The sequence below is a fragment of the Bidens hawaiensis genome, unplaced genomic scaffold (assembly GCF_021521415.1).
Source record: "Bidens hawaiensis isolate Kalapana, Puna unplaced genomic scaffold, B.hawaiensis_p1.1 tig00000369_1, whole genome shotgun sequence".
NCBI classification, from domain to species: domain Eukaryota; kingdom Viridiplantae; phylum Streptophyta; class Magnoliopsida; order Asterales; family Asteraceae; genus Bidens; species Bidens hawaiensis.
The window spans coordinates 3,231,224-3,236,360 of record NW_027491028.1 but is presented as its reverse complement, the minus strand read 5'-3'; the positions used below and the strand labels follow the sequence as shown (position 1 = coordinate 3,236,360).

Sequence of the window (5,137 nt, the reverse complement as noted above, 5' to 3'; positions counted from 1 at the left end):
GAAAGTGATGAGAACCTACCGAATTTGAGTAGACTCAAGGTTTTTTGTTTTAGTTTCAGTACCATAAAAAACATGACGAAAACAGATCGAATGCCGGTTTTGTTTTGTTTTTTTATATTAGTTCCGGTATTGTAACGAACCTGACAGAATCCAATCCAATTTGCGTAGACTCACTGTCACAACGTCCGGGATCAACAACGGTCATTTCTACCAACACCCGAGTTTATCGGCCGATACCACCCCATTAGTCCACCTCAATTTTTATTTTTTTTTTTGTTTTTATTTTGGTTTTAGTTCTGGTACAATAACACACGAAACGAAACCAACCGAATTCGCGTCGACTTAGCACCTCAATACTTGCGACCGACAACACTTGGGTTTTACTATCACCCGGATTTTATCGACCTGTCCTTATGAAATGCGCAGGGTAAAACACTAGTTGATAACAAGTAACAAGGGGTACTTAGCCTATTTCATTCCATGATTTTTAACCCATAATAAGCCCAGCACAAGTAAGACAAAGAGGAGGCACGATATTTTTTTAAGTGGAGACCACCATACAAAACACCACTTCGCATGATTGCATGAATTGTCTTCTGCAGCCATGCTGGAAGGCTGCTAGCTGTTGATTTGCTGAATGCACCTTCTACTCTTCTAGTAGACTTGTGCTTGACTTTTGAGATTTGTAATTATTCTTTTTCTTTTCAAAATTCAGTTACTTTTTTTTTTTTGAAAAGTTCAAATTTCAGTTACTTGATTATATATTTCTATTTTTGTCGCTATATTTTGGTTAGGCTGTTTATTTAGTTATAGTGGTTTGTTTGTTTACATTCTGTATTTCTAATTTCATTACTTTCTATTAAAAATAATTCATTTGAATTATGTGGGTGTTATGACACGATTATAATAAAATATTAATTGAGCTCATCTATTAGTATAATTTTCTTAATATCATTTAATTAGGTTTTCTTATTGTTAATGTTTTTCTATTTTTATGTGTTTCTTTTTCTGTAATTTGTAATCATTTTAATAAGAAAAATAATTAGAAAATTATTTTCACTTCGGTTTCTCTCTTGTTCTTGAAACTTAACTCACTCTAAATGTCTATCAAGAGATTAACCGTCTTGAATCAGTCTCTATCATGTTACTATTTATTATGTTTTTTTTATATGTCCTTATGGGCTAAGAAAAATTTATTTGTTTATGTCTATATATGTTTTTGTGTGGGCCAAATGTTTCAAGTCATACCTATTGGACAGGCCGTAGAATACTTAACAATATCAGTACAACTAGGAGTGACACAAAGAAGAAATTATGGGACTAATTAACAAATGATCATTAGTAACTAACCTAACTACATGTTGTTAAGAACAGCAAGTTTCAAAGTGTCTTCTTCACATGTGAATCCATTATGAATCTTCACAATAACATCTTGCAGTATCAAATCCTTCACACTTGAAACACTCGCATATTGAACTCGTAAATCAAGGGTTCTAAGTGCATCCATCAACTTTGCTGCCGGATAGTTAACATCCGCCGATTGAACCCTAATCATGGCTTCTGATCCTAATAACGTCACCTCGACTTCAGCCCGGTTAGCCATTGAGTGAACGGTGGTAGTTCGTGAATTATGATGATGGTTCATTAATTGATTATTGTTTCTTGATCTTACTGGTGTTGATTCTGGCCTCATCATCTTTTCTAATGTTTGGATCTTGGATTTAAGCTCGTTGATGTAAGTAACTGCATCAGCTAGTAGAGAAGCTTTGTTCATCTTTGAAACATATGGAACCACGCTTCGGAGTGCATAAAACCGGCGGTTTAACTTCTCTCTTCGTTGCCGCTCAGCCTCTTGATTGGAACCAGGTGCCATTGTTTCCGATGGAGCAACCGCCTTAGCTCGTCTTCCCGTCCCCTTTGCTCGTTTTTGCCTCCCCTTTGGCATGGAGGTAATATTGGTGATTGATGGTGGTGAGCTATTGGTTTCAAATAATTAAGGAGATATGTTAGCCAGATGTATAACAAAAATAACATATTGAATCGTTTAATCTTTTGGTTAATAGTATAAAACTTTTAAATTTTATTGTTCTTAAAGACACATGTATATGTTACATTCACATATAAACTAATTTGTTTTTATATATTTAAGTTTAAATGGTCTATCTATAATCTATCCATATTTATATACACATGACTTATATTTGTGTAGGTTCTATGTTAATCAAAATTTCTTTACATTTTTCATTTAATTTTGAAAAGATTAATAAAGATTACATTTTCCTGCAACTCCAAAACCCACTACTAAAAAATGGACACTTGGAATGGCGGGCCATCATAGACAAAGTCATTCTCATGAATAAGCCATTGATTTTCCGTCCTATTGAAGAAATTTGACATGATGGTAGTAGAGTAAAACACTTCTAATGTTTTAAAAATTTTTAAGTTTGAAAAAATGAATAAGTTACTCAGTTTTGCGTGCGTACTCTTCTAAAAACTTTCTTTTGCCTAGCCGTTCACACACATACATAGTAGAGAGAATATATTAGCCGAAGAGCTTAAATAAGAAGGTGGACAACGGTGAAGGCGGGAAAACACCGCACACCCTAATAAAAGAAATGCTTTAGTTATATTTTCTTTCTAATTTATCTTTTATATAATATGTATATGACATATAGAGGTGAAGTCCAATACAAATAAATTTTAACATAAGAAATGTACAAATAGAGTAATTACTATTAAGTTATAGTTTTGATTTGAAGCAAAGATCGCTTTGTTATAGCATTACACTACAACAAATTAAGTAGCGTAAAATACTTACTATAGTTAAAATTTTTTTAACGAAATAATTAATCATATTTAGCATATTATTATGTTAACAACTGGTTGTGTGTTTGATCGAACACAAAAATATGGAGTAATACCTTACGAAACTTTTATCCAAATTAGACGATGACATCTTCATCTTCTTCGTGCACATCACTTCATCCCGTCCTTCAGTTTCTTGATTACAGTGATTAATATCCAAAAAGCTATCATGATCGAAAACTGATTTCGTTAAGCAGACAAGACCACCGTCTTGTTTTGCAGAATCACAAGAACCCAATTCAACAACGCCATTAAAAGTCGGAATACAAACCAACGATTTGATTCCATGAACTCTAACTTCTTCAGTTCTTTTAGTATTGTAATTCCTTAACTCCATCTCCCCATCCAACCACAGGCAAGATCCCGAACTGTAACTCTGGCCAACAACATCTTGTCCGACCGGGAACATGACGGCCGTTCGAGTCTTCGGTGGCTTGCCATAATAGAACATGACGGCCTTTCGAGTCTTCGGTGGCTTGCCAGAATATGGCGTAACGCCACCGCTCCGGTCGGTTTTGGAGGATGAATTTGAGTCGGGTTTGAAGTAACGACATGATGAATAAGACGATGTTATGAGGGTTGAGTTAGTGAGGAAAATAGAAGGTGGAAATGAGCGCGTTGAACATCTGTTTTTATAAGTAGTGTTTCCAAGGATGTAGGAAGCCAACTTGGTTTATGACATCATTAATTGGGGTTTTAACTTTTTACCATGTTCACGTCTATCTTATATTTATTTCCTTAAGCAATAGTGAAGTGGTTCCGTCACGAATTAATATTAATAAAATTTCATATTGAGCTTAGGGTCGAGCGAAACCAAGCTAAGCTAGCTACGTGTAGGGAGTGACTTCCATATTATTAAACTATCGTCAGTGTAGAGCGTTTAAGAGAATGAGACCCACATATAGCGGCATGTCAAAAATATTTTTTAGATGACGCCATTTATAACAAACTATGATAGAGGTCTAACCGAATATACATGGTGTAAATATCATGCATGACAATTTGAATGATGTAATCATACTACTCCCTATATTCTTTTCATTAAATTTCCTCCACAAAAAACCAGTCACTTAAGCTCACGCTAAAGTTTGGTCATAGAAGAGACCCTCTCTCCCCGGCGAGTTTAAACAATATTTTGTTATAAAGGTAAACTCCCATCGCATTTGGATATTGCTTCTGACACTGAGACGATAGAACTTCGTATCCTTAAGCTAATTCTTGAAGTTTGAAATAGAAACCACGTTCAGAAACATTATACTATAAAAGGTAAATGAAGTTGAACTTGAAGGTTATTAAGACATTATATAGTTTGATGTTAGCTTGGATATATTTGCATTTGAAGAGGATGAATCCAAACACACACACACACCTCTTCTCTCAAATAAATAAAACAAAAAGTTACAAGGGTATTTTGGCTCAACAAATTGGAGCTTTTGGCATAACAGAGTCAAATAGCGTAGCAGATTTAATCATTTTAACGCAACAAGTTCACTCTGACACAACATGTTCATCTAGAGCGTTTGTAGGTGGGTTTATAAAAGGTGAACAAAAATAGATAGTTCATTTCCTGAAGAAGCAAACTCCAATCAACTTTCTTAATCAACAAATTGAGGTGGCACATTAAAACTCACACATATACTTGAAATTCCTAGTCCGTTCACATATCAAGTGGACTTGTATAATTAGCTTTTTAAACAAGCAAACTCTAGCAAAATGATAAAAAAATATGTAGCAGAATAACAAACTAAAAAAACAGATTATACATGAAGAAGATTTTGAAAATACCCATTTTCATAAATGAGTTTCGAGTTTTACCCATAATTCATTCATTTGCAAACTTCTCCCCAAATACCCACCACAATCAACTCCACTACGACTAGTTTCTTAGAGTCAACGAGTATTTTACAAAGCTGGTCGGGAGGACTATTTAAGGCTAGGAAAGTTAGCCAGACGAGTATTTTGTAGCACTAAACTAGCCGGAACAACTATTTTAGGTAAAAATATAGCCGGGACGAGTTTTTTATGAATTTTTTATACCCATTTCTAATTATTATATTATTATATTTAATTTAACTCATAATTAGTTTTTATTTTATAACTTTCAAATATAAAGTTTAACAAAATTCCGAATACACTGTTGAGACGTGTTTTATTATCTACGTGACGACATAAATTTAATTCAAAACCGAGCGAGTCAAATGTATATTGAATTTTTTTAACACACTCAATTTTTTTAAACGACACCGGTTTTTGTATTTTTATTTTTAAATCT

The 5,137-nt window shown here is 33.9% G+C and overlaps 1 pseudogene; it reads right to left on the bottom strand.

Annotated features, from left to right (window-relative positions):
- Positions 1-1,320: 1,320 nt before the first annotated feature.
- Positions 1,321-3,626, bottom strand: LOC143623734 (transcription factor bHLH14-like; annotated as a pseudogene).
- Between the last annotated feature and the right edge of the window lie 1,511 nt (positions 3,627-5,137).